The 15,606-nt window shown below is 42.0% G+C and overlaps 1 protein-coding gene across 19 annotated transcripts in view; it reads left to right on the top strand.

The window, feature by feature from the left end:
- Window positions 1-15,606, top strand: part of RBFOX1 (RNA binding fox-1 homolog 1) — a 2,130,504-nt gene that overhangs the window by 1,555,843 nt on the left and 559,055 nt on the right. The window lies entirely within an intron of this gene.

A 15,606-nucleotide genomic window follows, 5' to 3' on the forward strand; every position in this document is an offset into this window, starting at 1 on the left:
TTCCCTTTCCAAGATTCATTAGTCCATCTCTCACTCTAATAGACAGGGCTTGCTCTAGGTGTAAGCCATTTTCTAATCAAATTGGCAAACAGTTCAAGCTCTGACTTGGTGGAAATGGGCTGCTGTAAAATTGCACTGCCTCAACATAGGGCTGGAGTTGGCTGGGGTGGATTCTCTCTCTCTCTCTTTTGTTTTTTTTTGTTGTTGTTGTTTTGTTTTGTTTTGTTTGCAGTGATGCTTGATCATCATGGGCTCTTCATTCAATCACAATAAGGAGCCCTCCATTTTCTTTTTTAATTCAAACAAACATCATTATGATTTCTATTTGTAAAATATGTCTGGTGTTTTCTTGAGAATATGAACCAACTATGAACTATCATAGGATTTTATATACTTAGAAAACCTAATAGGAATGTGGATCTGGGTGATGTGAATATTGAACATGCTGCACATCCCAAAATTTGTGATTACCAAAGAAAGCAAGTCAGGCAAAAGGGAAGAAGGCTAAAAAAGAGAGGGTTCTAGTGTCTGTCAGATTTGAGTATGAATCCCAGCTCTACCACTTAGCTGTGTGTTTGTGGGAAAGTTTATAACCCGTGGAAACCTAAGTTTCCTCACCTGCAAAATAACAGCAGTTTAAATGACCCCATCAGTAAGCACATTTCTTGGAAGCCCTGTCTCTAAGAGAACTTAGGTAAAGGTTTTCTGCTCTGTCAAGAAAAATCATCTTCAGTCAAGTACTTTGGTGAAGTTGATGGAGTCTGAGAAGTGGAGGAAACAAACTTAGGGTGTTAGCTCCAAATAAGTCTAAGTATTTTACCTGGAATACCCTGAAACAGTAGAATAACAGAAATCCAATAACTAAATATTGTTGAGGATTTGTGGCAAAAAGCAGAAGTCTATATGATTGGAAATGAGGAAATATTAGATAGCTTTGCAATTTTCAAGAGAGCTGGAAAGAAGGTGATGTACTGTAGCAGGTGGTAGAGGGTCTTGAATCCTGCACAAATGTCTGGGGAAAGTTTTGAGAGGCATGGCTTGTTTACTGAAGAGGAAAGAACGGCTAGTTTCCTGTATCAATTCACACAGGATGACCCAGGCCCGGCAAACCTTTTTTCTTGTCCCTGGATTTGTAGATTTGGAAAACATGATAGAAACACAATGTGTGAACTTCAGCAAGATGGTCAACAAAGTTGCCTTTGCTGGATACAGATGTGATAAGGTGGAGGAGGATGGGATGAATGGTAAAAATTAGGTGAATAATTAACAACACTGAAAGATTGGTGTCAAGAGCCATCATGATGAATAGATTGGTCTGCAATGCCCGGAGGTTTGGATCTGTGTGTGGCCAATGAACTTGGTTGTTGTGTCTGTCCTGGTTGGTTTTCAATGACATGATGAAGTTAGAGAGTTCTGCTCCCCAACTAGGGATGTGTGACCCCACAGGGGTTAGCCCCAATACTCCCATTTTACAGATGAGGAAACGAGGCTTAGGGACTTAGTTTCCTGGGACTGTTATGGCAAAGTACCACAAACCGGGTGGCTTCAAACGACAGAAATTTGTCGTCGTGGTTCTGACGGCCAGAAGACCAAATAAGGTGTCAGCAGGGCCACGTTCCCTGCGCAGGCTGTCATGAAGAATCCTTCCTTGCCCTGCTAGCACTTATGCTCGCTTAAATACTCAACTTCTCTGTGTTCCAAAGAGCTGTCCATGCTTTCCCCTCTGCCCAGATAAACCACATGGTTTGAGTGGCATCTGGATTGGCTCTGCCATGTGCCACGGTGGTCCCTGTTTGCTGCCTGGCACCCAAGGAACCCCACCACCCCATCCATGGTGACTTGCAGTTCCTCTCTTCTCATTAGTGTAATTACAGAGGCTCTGCTCTCTTCCAGCAGCCCTGCCAGTGGCTGCTAAAGAAGCTTTTAGCCAAGCTGACTGCATGGGCTTCCTCATTATCGGAGGCCCTAGTGATTGAAGTTAATGTAGCTTCATGGCTCCGCTCCTGTCTGGGAAAGGAATGTCCCTCCTTTGCCTTCACTTTACCCTCTGGTGGCTGCCAGTACCTCTGGAGGGGTCACCGAGGCTCCTCCTGCCCCCCTTTCGAATCAGATGGTTTTATTTATTTTTTTATAAAATCAATCCCAGTTCACTTTGAAAGAAAAGATGAAAGCCCACCGTCATCGGCAGGTTAGAGATTAGCCCACTTCTCTTTGGGAACATCTGCCCATCCAGAGATTATTTTATTAAACCTGCTGGAAGAGTGTGAGCCCTCTGCAGCCCAAGCTTGCTGATACTCCCCAGTGAGAAGTCCTTCGTAGTCAAGCCACTCTATCCTTGAACTCTCCTGGACATTTTGTTGCTGGCGATGGATTTTCCTTTCACCCCCTCAGAGGGACCACGACTTGTGACTAGCAGAAACAGAAATGCTTTTGATGTACCCAGGTACACAGTGTAGCCCCTGGGTTAAACCTTTTCCAACTTCCAAAGGCTCACGCTGCTGCTACCGAGAGCATCCCCTACCTTTCGGGAGGGAGGCCCGGCTTGGCTGGGGGGAGAATGGTTTCAATTTGGAAGATGGCATGAGTCAGCAGGAATAAAGCCTGATGGCCAGACTGCAGTTCAGCAAAAATGGCCTGAACGCCTGGTGTGCACAGACCCTACGCCGTGGTTGTCTCGAGGAGGAGGGCAAGGGCTGCCAGCCGTCTCCTCCTGTCCTCAGGGCGAGAGGGAACACAAGCATCCTCGCTGTGGGAGCCTTGCGAGGGAGGTGGTGGCAGCAGGTTCCATTACCACGGTGAGAGTGTGGAACGTGGGGGCAACCGCCAAGCCAGCCCCCTCCTCCCTCCTCCTTATAGACCCGGGAGAAAAAAAAGGAAAATGTGAATTTCTTTATGTTATCTTGACAATGAGGACACAGTGGATCATATGGGTGATTCGCTAAGGCCACTTTAAAGACAGAGGAGGGTTCCATATATAAGATATTAACGTAATTTTAAAAATAAAACAAGGGGGTAAGGATAGGCCTTAGGTAAGTGGTGACGATGACAAAGAAACTGTATTAGGCACTTAGTGAATACATTGATTTCTCTCCATTGTACAGATGTTGTAGGGGATTTGGGGGTGGGCGGGGACACATAGGGGGTAAGGAAGTTTCCATGCAGTGGTTCTCAAAGTGTGCTCCCTGGGCCAGCAGCATCCCTCTTTCAATGATTAAAGTCACAGGCTTGGATTCAAATATGAGTGGGTTTGAGTCTTGGCTCTGCTGTTTCCTAACTCAGGGCAAGTAATTTAGCCTCTCTAAACCTCCATTCCCTCCTCAGTTAAATGTGGATAGACCAAATAATACCCACCACACAAGGCCGTGGTGTCAGTGTGGATCAGAAGGGAGAAAGCTTGATGGTACCCAGGAAGGACCAGGTTTGTGCTGGAGAAGGCACGGAGGTTGGAAGCCATCAACCCTCTTGTAGACTGGAGATGGAGAGAAAAGATCTGGAACTCCTCCTCTCCCCCACCCCTTCTTTTCTGGGTCCCAGCAGGGTTCCTGGCTGCCAAAGTAGGTGTAAGACTATGAGCTGCCTCTAAGGCACTTCAAAAAGATGTACTGAAGGAGGGAAGGTGGTTCAGGTGCCCGGGAACCCTGAGGCCTTAACTTCCACCAAACATCTGGAGAAGTCCCCTGGCAACCTTTTGGGTCCTGCTACAGGTGAAGACACCTGAGTAAAGTAATCAGAGGGACCTTAAGTTTGGGGGCCAGCAGAGCAGAGAGGACCCTAAGTCATTGCGAAGATACATGACATCAGTACTTTGCAAGGTTTAGCATGCATGCGAATCTCCTGGGGTCCTGGAAAATGCCGACCCTGATGCAGTCAGTCTGGGTGTGGGGCCTGAGATTCTGCATTTCTATTAAGTGCCCACGAGATTCTATCGATGCTGGCTCTCACTTTGGCAGTGAGGCCCCATCAGACACTCTTGGGGAAAGCAGTACTTGGGATTCTGTCCCTTCCATTTCCTTCCTTGCCCGGGATTGCCCACTCGCCTGTGGAGCTGGCCCATTCATCCTAGTTAAAGAGTCCTACCTCTCCTCCTGATTATCCCTCATGATGCTGATTATGTTATACACTTAAATTAAATAAAATGCACCCTATCGAATGCACTGCACACGAAAAGAATATTCATTTGAATATTAAGTACAGATAAGACTTCCCCTGGGATTATTTCAGAGTGCATTTGCAGAATTTAATTGCAAGGTTTTCCCACTCAGGTTCTTTCGGAAGGCTACTTGTGAAAATATTTTCTTTCCGAAGGTAAAGCTCTGCTCTGTTGGTTTATTATTATTATTATTTAAAATCTGAAGAGCTTTCTGAGCTCAGTCATTACTTCCAGTGTCTAATTAATACTGATGATGACAAAGCAAACAGCCAGATGACCTAGATTTTCCCTTTAAATTGCCTGCAATTTACATGAATGCCTCATCATTGCTTCAGAACTTTTGTGAACCTAGTGCTTCCAGTAAAGGGTCTTTAAGTTCAGGGGCTTACAAACTCATTTTTCATGAAGCATATGTCTTCCAACACTCCTTCCATTACGCTTTCCAGGAAGGGTGTGAGTGCACACACACACACACACACACACACACACACACAGCAATAATAACCACCACCACCCAGCCAACCCTTTCAGACAACTGAACTGGAAAATTAGAAAATGAGTACTCCTCAAGCTTCTCCAGCTACAGAATTGTTCCCATTTCTTAAATGATGATATTTTGTAAATCATAGAAATCAGGAATGGAAAGGACCTCCTACAGCTATATAAAGATTTCTTTAGAAGCAGAAGGCAGCCCAGGGAATGCTCACCTGGCCGTCTTAGGCTGGAGCCACTTATGTCCCTATTTGATTGTCTGGAAAATTATTCCTGTAGGACTTCATCCACCTCACTATTTTTCCCCCTGATAATGCAGGGGTTGTTACATGGTTTATTTCCGTTGACATACTCTGTAGGCCTGTGCTTTCAAAGCCCCAGCACAATTTCCAGAAGCATCAGCCGCTTTTCAAAACCTTGGTTTCTCAACACTGCGGTTTTGTCTACCCAACATCTAAGCACATAGCTCGGCAGGTCTGAACCCTGTCAACATATAAAAGAGCAAAAAACAACAAATAGACTGTTGGATTAAACTTCCAGGCAATGTAAGGCACTTGTGTAATGCTTTCTATGTGTTAGGCACACTTCTAATTGCTTTGTAAATATTAATTCATTCAAACCTTGTGATGACACTTCGGGGCATGTACGGAGGCCCAGACAACGAATTTGTCCAAGGTATCTAAGCTAATAAATATTTGAGACTTGGTGGTCTGGCTTTGGAATTTGTTCTCTAAACCACTGGATTTAAGATGCCTCTCAAATGTCTCTCAATTAATGTGATCAAGATGACTGCCCAGATAAGGCCACGGCCTGTGTGTCTCCACTGAATCTATTTAATTGGGATCTAGATTCTAAAAATTTCAACTTCTGATAAAATCATCATTAGAGCTTTGCAACATCCAACAAGAAAGGAAAAAAAAAAGAGTCCAGTTAAAACATCTTAACTTGAAAATGCCTTGAGACATATGTTCCATCTCTGCAGAGATATGTATGGTATGTAAATCACTCCCTCCCTCCACCACCACACGCACACAAACACACTTTCCCACCTCTGGATGTGGAGAGAGGGAGGATGGGGAAATCTGAGTTGAGATTCCCATGCCATATAATCAGAAATCTCTGGCTATAGGGTAATGACGTTCCCAGGAGACTAGTTCAGGAAGCATGCCAAGCCCTTTTAGTTCCTCAGGACATTTCGGTGAGTGTTGTTCGAATTTTCTTGGGCTGAGCAAGGGGTTGGGGTGGGGGCTGGGGACCAATTATAAGCCTTGATTATGAAGGAAAGGAATGGTGAGTGCTACCGCAGCTGAAACAAATAGAAATCGTCTTCGTAATAACTGCAATTGTTTTCTCCCTTCCCTGCCTTGGTTCACAAAATACCTTATTAAATCTGGAGAATAAAAATGTGCCTGGGGTAATGGTTTATTATTAGAATAAATAATAGGCAATATGTTTCTCTCACCTTGCAGAGTTATCAGATGCAAAGATATTTTGTGGATTCACTTATAAAAGGGGCTTACACGTGTCAGACCAGCCAGGCTGCTTGTGTCCAGGGGCTACCGTTTCATTTCGAGGCCAGTGTCGTCTGAAATTAACAACTCCAAGAGACTGACCGCGTCCTTGCAGGGAGCAGATGGATGCGGGGGGCTGAAAGGGGTCCTTGTCACATGCGGCTTGTAGCTGCCACCTCTTGCGCAGCATTTGTCTATCCAATCCGTCTGCGGGGATAGCTTAGTCCCAGACCTGGGAGACTTGTTCTGTTGCTAATGGGGTATTTAACAAGTGGGTGCATGGCAGAGCAAGTGAAAAATCATCTCCTCCAAAGAAAACAGCTTTTTAAAACCTGTTGTCTGTGGTTTGCTCAAGTTCTGTGGACATCCTGCTCTTTTGACATTGCTTTAATCAGCTAACCAACACTCGCATCTCCCAAGTGACCTACATCCAGGGCAGGGACTCTCTTGTTAATGAGTAACAGTATCGTCAAATAATATGGCTTCTAAAGGAACAGCAATGAAGAGCTCATTAAATGTCCTTTGCAATGCCTTGTCTATACTATACCATGGGTCATTCAAGTGCTAAAAACATGGAGTATTTTGAGATTTCAGACATGCTAAACAAAGAGTCCTCAAGAACTGTTAACCATCAATTAAATACGTTGCCGCATTCAGCCTTTGGTTTTATCTCTTCAGGTTTACATATAAGAAATCCGTTACTTCCTTATTTTTTTTCTATTTAGTACTCTGCCTTGTCAAGCTCTTTCCTCCCTCTTCCCTCATCACTGCCCCTACCTACCCACCACCGCCCCCCAAAAAGCTGGCACCTTTACAAAATCAGACCAGATCTTAGCAGCAGATCCCGGCAGTCCCCAAGATTAAAATGAAAATATCGGGGGACAGCTGTGTGGATTCCCTGTTATTCTCTCAAATGCATTTTCTTCATTTATACATGAGCCAGAATCAAGTTAATTAATCTTGGCTGACAACTCTTTGTGACTTTTTGTTTTTATTTTTTCAATTGATTATTTTTCACTTCCTTTCCTGAATCCTAAGCACTTACTATTTTCACACACTTTTTTTTCTTCCCTTATACCGAAAAGAAACAACCACAAAAAGTGATGGAATCTGTATTTGCTTACCTGACAGAAGCCATCCTGTTTTCCTGGAATCAGAGGACATGCTTCATTATGGGATGGATTTGGGCTCGATTACAAACAAATGATGGAGTGTATCATATTCAGGCATTTCAAGTCTTCATAAACTCAGATCTCTAATAAACATTACGTATGAGACCCTAGAAGTAGGCCATCTGCGTCTTAAGGGAAAACACCTGATTGAACCAGAGAACAGCACAATCAACTTCTCGAACTTCTTCCAAGACAGCCACTCTGGGGCTCCCTTTTAGCCCTCTGGGGAGTTATTTATAGCTACTATTAACTGAGCACCTACTATGTGCTAAGCTATGCCAGGGCTTGATGCGCCACAATCAATATCTCATTTAATCCTTAAAAGAACCCTGTAACTCAGTTGCTTAAATTATTTTATTGTTTCTGCTGTTAAATTTAATTTACAAAGGCAGTGCATTCTCATCCTAAGAAGTTGAAATAATATGACAGAACCCAGGATTACAAATGAGAAAACCAACCTCACTAACCACGCCCTTCTCCATTATCATTCTCATTCCCAGGACATAATTTTTGTATTTTTGTTTTCACTTTGGTGTTTATCATTCTCATTTCAGACTTTTCCATGTATAAATGGATATAAATATTTATTTATATTTATGTGTGTATGTACATAGCTTTTCTTAAAACAAAATTCATATCGTATTTTAAAAATTGGCCCAACTTGCTTTGTTTTATTCCTTCTATCATGAGTGCCCCTCCAATTCTAATGATTCCGTGGTATAGACTGGGGGCTGGCAATCCAGCCCACCTTCTGTTTCTATCAATAAAGTTTTACTGGAACGTAACCATGCCCATTTATTTGCATGTTGTCTCTGAATGCCTTCTCACCACAATGGCAGAATTGGGTAGTTGTGGCACATACAGAGACTGGATGGCTCACAAAGCCTAAATTATAACCATTTAGCCCTTTACCGAAAAAGACTGCCAACACACACCGGCATAGATGAACTGCAATTCATTTAATCCTAGGTACCGACGGGCATCGAAGCTCTTCACACTTCCAGATCCACAAAACTACAGGTACTGCACTCCCTTCCCCATTCACTCTTGCAGTGTGTCAACAAGATTCCAGAAACGGAAGTGTTGAATTAAAGGAAAGGCATATTCTGCATTGTGGTAGGGACAAACTGCCTTCCCAAAGTGGGTACCAATTTACACTTTCATCCCCAGGGATTAGAGATGCCTGCTAACTTACACATCTCAAAAGGATAATAGCAAACCTTCCAAGATTTCAAGGCAGCTCTTGTCCTCATATTTTTATTAAGAAAGGGAATCTAAGGCTCAATTATGTCATTAATTCACTCAAACTCATACAACCTATGGGAGGCAAAGCCAGGGTTTAAAGCCAAGTCCATTTGACCCAGTGCTCTTCCTGATACCCAACTCCTGGCTCACACATTAATTTTAATGACAATAGCTAATATTTGTTGCCTCTTTTGAATGTGCCAGGTGCTTCGTTTAGTACTCTACATGGGTTGTCTTATGTTACACTCACAAAAAATTAGACACTGGGAAAATTAGACATATTTTCCTCATTATATAGATGGGGAAACTGAGACCACAGAGATTATAGAAAGGGCTGATGTTGCATAGTTGATGTGCTGGGATTGGACCCAGGTCATCTGACTCCTGAGCCTCCAGCCCCCACTGAGGAGAAAACTGAACCTGCAGAAGTATCCAGCAGGCTGATCTATTAGAGAAATCTAATTTGGTGGAAAGTCTCCCAGTCTGAACCCACTCTAAACAACAGGAAGCCAAGTGTGCAAATCTGTGCATTTATGGAGTCAAAATATAGTTGGTTCATATTTAATTGCACAGAGCACAAGCATCTAAACAGTACCACATCAGGGAAGAGCAATCAAAAAGCACCTGCTAAGGTGTCAGAAGGGAAGAAGTGTGGCACAAGCTGAGGACTAAGGATTTAAAATACGGGTTATCTATGATTTGAGGCTGATTTCCTTGATCCTGGGAACCTTCTACTGCCATGATTCAAACAGGGACTCAAATCAGGCCCTCTGAATTGTAATTCCCTCTCCAATACATCCTAGTTTAATGACTGTGGGGATCCACTCAACCTCTCTGTGCCTCAGTTTCCCCATCTGTAGAACAGAGCTAGAGATACTGTCTGTTCATGAAGTTATGAGGGTAACCAGGGTAATCCTTAGAAATTGCTTAGCACATTTTCTGGCACATAGTAAATATCCAATAAATATTAACCATTGTTACTGTGAAATTTACTTCACTAAAAATGATTTAAATACTTATTTCCATGTCCCCATAGGTAACATTCAGCAAAACATAAAGGTTTTACAATACCAATTTACTTTTCTCCCCAAATCCCATGTTCTCCCTTTGCTTGAGCTGTGCCCCTTTCCCTGTTGGCAATATCACCTCCCCAAAGCCTTGGTCAGCCCACCCAATTCTTATTCTCCAGGAAGGGTTGGATCAAAGGTCCCATCTCCTTGGCTGCTGACCCCTCCCTCCATTCTTTGCCCCACCCAGCAGGCTGATGCCACTCCTTCGGATGCTTGTGGTTCCCTGTGTTTCCCTTTCCATCACCCTGATAAGCCTGCACCGTAACCTTCGTTTTATGTATCTCTCTTCCCTTCTCTTTGAGCTTTTTAAAGAAATGCACTCTGCATCATTCATATCTGCATCTCCTTCTGTTAGCACAGTGGTAGGCTGTTTGTAGGAACTCAGGGTACACATGTCAAATGTATATAATAATAATCATCAATTGTATTAAGGAAAGTACAAACTATAGCACTCACCCTAGGTACTCTGAGACATGAATTTGTTGGAGAATGTCATCTTGTTTTAGAAGAATGTATAATGATTATGAAACAGAGATGCTGGGAAACCTGCACAGTTACCAAATGATTGGATTTATTGAGTTCTAGTCTGCTAGGCCTCTCTGGTGGTTTCTTCCAAATAATTCAAAAATATCCTAAGAATTGGAACCTCCACCGTCATATTATTACAGACAAGGAAACATGCACATCCATTCATCTATTCATTTATTGGGTAGATTCTCTTTTTTTGCCTCCTACTTTTCCCAATTCAAGTCAATCTCTCACCAGTTTCCTCTTGCACTTGACTCTTGCAGCACACGGAATTGTGTGCATTTCCGTAAGTTCACTGGGCTTTCTGCACATTCCCCCCTCTTTTTTTTTTTTGCCATTCTTAAAAATGAAACAAACAAAACCCACTTATACCTTTCTCAACTTCCCCAAACAAGGCTGATGTCCCTCTTGTGTGCTGTAAGCACATCTTGTACTTTCACTGTAGCAAACATTCTGTGTATTATACATGTTGAGTTACTCATCTTTTCCTCTACCTAGACAGTGAGCTCCAGAAGACTTCTCTGCTGTTGTATTCACAGTACCTAGAACAATGTCTGGCATCCAGAAGATGCTTGGGGTGTGTGTGTGTGTGTGTGTGTGTGTGTGTGTGTGTGTGTGTGTGTTATTGAAAATTAATGGATGGACAAATAAATAAATGGATTCCAAACATCATCCTGATATGATTCAGTTCTTATCCTTGCTGAGCCAGTCTGATGTGTGGGAGGAAAAATCAGACTGGTAATAGCTCCAGGATAAAGCAGGAAGAACTGATAAGAGGGAACTCAGTGAGGAGAAGGATGAAAAAAGCTGAGTCTGAGAAAGAGTCTTTGGCCCTGTTGGCTAGATGGAGATAGGAGATGGGGGAAAAAATGAATCCCTGCTATTAAACATCTCGTTCAACCAGGAGAGCAAAGGGTCTCATGCTGAAGTTTATTGCTTCAGTTTCTAACCTTTCATAAGTGCTTACTTGGCAGCACTATGAAGTGTGGTATTTGATTCTCTGGAAGTGTTTAAAGGAGCAGCACCAGATCTTCCACTTTCCCTTTTTTTTTTTTTTTCATTTAGGCCATAAAGTATATTGGTTTTGTGCATTACTGTCATGGGAGAAAAAATATATATCACATGTAAGCTTCCAAATGAAATGACATTTAGTAAAGTGTACATTTAAGATATTTTTCAAGGCTGACTCTTCAAGAGTGTACAGGAAGGGTCTCACTTCATAACAGAAGACAAGGAGTTACAGGTGCCGTTTTTACTCTGAACCTTTCCCAAAATGCTTATGGGGGAAATTTTTAAGAGCCTCATTACATCCAGCAGTAACTTAGTGAGCCCTCAGAGCATCATTCCATCCTGGGTGAAGTCGCGTGTGATGGGCACACTTGGAACAGAGGCACAGACCCATAATGGAAGTCAGCCATCTTGCCTAACCAGCACTCAGTCTTCAGGAAGGGAAATGAGTGGAAATCACATTTTTGTACCCAAGGACCATTTGTTGAAGAAGGGGAGGGCACTGGCCACCCTGCTCAGATGTAAATACTTAGTTGACTCTCAAAGGGGTCAGGAACCCCCACTTCCACCAAAGAGGTAACGGTAGACATGGGCTGTATTAAGGATCAGGGGGGAGTGTGGTGCTGGTGACAGCCAGTTCACACCAAAAAATTGTGGAATTGGGGAGAACTGTATCCCAAAAGTTGAAGAGGGATTTTGTTGCCAGAATGTGGGCAAACAGGATACTATGCAGGAACCATCAAACAAAGCGAAAGAAAAACAAGCCCATACACGATAGAGATTACTCAAAATGTCTTCTTAATTATCCCTAATTCTCATTTTCCTTAATCATTTTCATTTGAAGGATAGTATCACAGTATCGCTATTTGCATGGCTAGAGGTACATTTTGCATTTCATATTCTCAGTGAAGAAACATGATAACATGGCTTCGCTTCATTGTTCAGGTCAGCAGCCAACTTGTTTCCTTAAGTGCTATTGTGCTTCTGTGAGTGTGACAAATCCTTGTGAATTTTGAAGGCAGATGTTAAAAATATTAATTTTGTTATAACAATTGATTTAATTAATTAATTATAATGAAATAAAAAACACTTTTCTCAATCTACATAGAATCAATATTTTACCACTTGAATTGGAATGTAGAATTCTTACCATCATATGTATCCCTTTACCCTCCTTATCTTCATGTTATTCCTATTAAATATTGCATATACATACATTGAAAACCTCATCAAACCATTTCATAATTTTTACTTTGTCATCAAATAGATTTTAAAAAACTCAAGAGGAAAGGACAATTAAGTTTCTATGTATCCAGATATTTGCCATTTATGTTGCTTTCCTTTCATTTTTGATATTCCAAGTTTCCCTCTGGGATCCTATTCCCTCTGACTGGAGAATTTCTTGTAGCAATCCTTTTAGACAAGTCTGCGGGCAATGACTTTTCTTAGTCTTTTCATTTTTCACCTTCATTCGTAAAGGATACTTTCACTGGATTTACAATTCTGGATTGAGATTACTTTCAGCATTTGAAAGATGGTATGCCACATTCTTTTGACCTCCATTGTTTTTATTAAGAAATCTGCAAAATCATTTGAATTGTTGTACCTTTTAAGTAATGCCTTTATAATCATTTGACTCTGGCTGCTTTCAAGGTTTTTCTTTGTTTTAGGTTTCAGCAGTTTGATTATGATATATCTGGGTGAGACTTTCTTTCCTGTTTAGGGTTTGCTGAGCATCTTGAATCTGTGGGTTGATATGTCTTTTGCCAAATTTCAGGAATTTTCAGCCATTTTATTTATTCCAATATTTTCCTACAGTGAACTCTTTACCCTCTCCTCTGTGATCCCAGTGCCATGAATAGCATACCTTTCCGTATTATTCTGTAGGTCTCTGAGTCTCTCTTCATTGTTTTTTGTCATTTTTATTCTTACTGTTATTTAGATTGGATACTTTCTGTTCATAAATATTCAAGTTCACTGACTCTGTTCTCTGTCATCACCATTCTGCTCTTAAACCAGTCCAGTGAGTTTTATTTTGTTTTAAAAGTCAGGTTATTGTTCTTACATTTTTAAAATTTCTATCTGGTGCTTCTTTATATCTTCTATATCTTTGCTAGCACTATTTTTACTTTCTCTTTTCTCTTTTTTCTTTTTCTTTTTCTTTTTTTTTTTTTTTGAGTGTGTTTTCCTTAATTATTGGAACATTTTGATAGCAGCTGCTTTAATGTCTTTATTGGACAATTCCAACATTTGCAACATCTCATTATTGTTGTCTGTTGAATATCTTTTCGCATGTGAGTTTAGATTCTCCTGGTTCTTTGTACCCCAGGAAGACTGAGTTTATAGCCTGGATATGTAGAATACTGTGTGATAAAACTCTGGATCATGTTTAATCATACAGAAATTATTAGTGTTTTTGTTTTAGCACACAACTAACCCAGCGGATTCAGGCTGCAAGTTCCAGCCAGCCTTGTATGGATGTGTTTTCAGGGTGAGTTCTTCTGTTGAAGACACTGCAGCACTAGTCAGATCCCTCCTGCCTGTGTGCCTCTCAGTGGCCAGCCTGGGACCCGGAGAGGGGCCCGTCCTTTTGTTCCGTCCCGACTCTACGGCCTCTATTTAGGACCAGACACACATGCGCAGCTCCAGGCTGAGTCCCGGAGTTCATAAAAACATTGCATGGGTTCACTGTATGCTTCTGCCACTTTGCCAGAATCTAGGGCCACGTGGCAAGACGACAAAGAGAGAAAAGCAGCAGGGCTTTGTGCCAGCCCACGAGGACCACAGCTTCTCAGATCAGAGAAGATTATTTCCATCCCTCAGAGTGTAAGGCTCCCACAGCCCCTGCTTTTACCACTGTTGCTTCTATCGCCAACACCAACATGGGATTGTCTGGGGACTGCAGCATGAGAGAGCAAAGCAAAAAGGAAAAATGGGGGGGCAGGGAGTTCCCCAACTCTCTCTGAGCATTCAGGCTCCCCTTTCCTGCTTCTCAAGCCAGAACTAGGGGGCTTCTCTTGGAATGCTGTTTATCTGTATCCAGGTACACAAGTGAGGGTACTGGGTACCTTGACTCCAAGTGGAGGGTGGGGAGGAAGGAGTATGAGTGGGGGAGATACCACTTCCCTAGTGGATTCTGAGCTCTGTTCTTCTCCCCCAATCCACATGTTACTGTTACTTCTCAGAGACCTCACACAGCCGCTCCGTGTGCTCCATCCAGGTTTGCAGCCGCATTCATGGGACAGGAGAGTGAAGTACCCACTCCATCTTACCCAGATCAGGAAACCTCACCACCCACTTTGTTTTTTTAACAGCTTTGCAAAGACGCCATTTACATACCATGTAGCCACCTACTTAGAGAGTGCAAGTCAATGATCTTTACAGAATTGTGCCTTTCATTTTCAATAAATCGGAATATTTCCTCCCAATCCTTTCCTCTTGTTTATATTTTTGTTTCTTTCTTTTCTTTACTTTATCTCTTTTACTCTATTTTCCACAAAACATTGGGATCATAATATTTGTGCTCTTTTGCAACTTCTTTTCTTAAAAATATGAACAGTGCCTTTTGACCATCTCCCAGGTCCCTATTTCTCAAAACAGTGGTTTTAAATATTGCATGCCATATCGCCATGTCGTAATATCAGGGAGCTATAATTTATTTTGTTTTCCCGCTATTACACACTGCGAATATTTACAATGTTTTCTTTCTTAAATAATTCTGTAGTTAATCAACATGTAAATAAACATTTGTGTGTATCTATGCTTACTCAGAACTCATCCTTAGATGTGCTATTGCTGGGTTAAAGGGCATGACACGGCACTGGTCTGTAGATTTGGGGCCCTGGCATACCTTAAATACAGATTCCTGTTTACCTTTTTTGTTTTGTTTTTGTTTTAGAGAAAGTACGCAGAAAGTTTCAATACAAAATGCATAAAATATACATCAAAAGCCAGCCCCTAAACCTTCTTATCTTTTAGTAAAAGTTTCAAAAACTTGATGTATACTGTCAGCGCTAGGAGTCAGGGGTTGGTTCATTGGTTAAAAAAAAAAGTACTAGAAAAGATAAAAAATAAATTGTGAAAGCAGACCTCAACTGTATTACAGTGCAGCCACCTGAGTGGAAGGTGAGTCTGCTAGACTCCTTAGGGGTAGCATCATCAGATGCCCCTGTTTCCTGGTCATATCTGCTGTCCCTGGCAAAATCATCAATCCTGACCCCCTTAGCAAACAGAAGTGTTTCTCTTTGGGCAGTAAATTATAGAGTCATCCTAAAGAAGCTTCCATGGGTTCTAAAGACCATGTGTGGCAGATGTATCACAAATTAACTGCGGTTTCTTTTCATGGTTTAAGCAGTGATCTCAGAGTCCTCGCCAATACTATGGCTACTTACTACTAGCCAATTAAAACTGGACTGTGAAATGTAACCCGG

The sequence above is a fragment of the Choloepus didactylus genome, chromosome 21 (assembly GCF_015220235.1).
Source record: "Choloepus didactylus isolate mChoDid1 chromosome 21, mChoDid1.pri, whole genome shotgun sequence".
Lineage (NCBI taxonomy): Eukaryota > Metazoa > Chordata > Mammalia > Pilosa > Megalonychidae > Choloepus > Choloepus didactylus.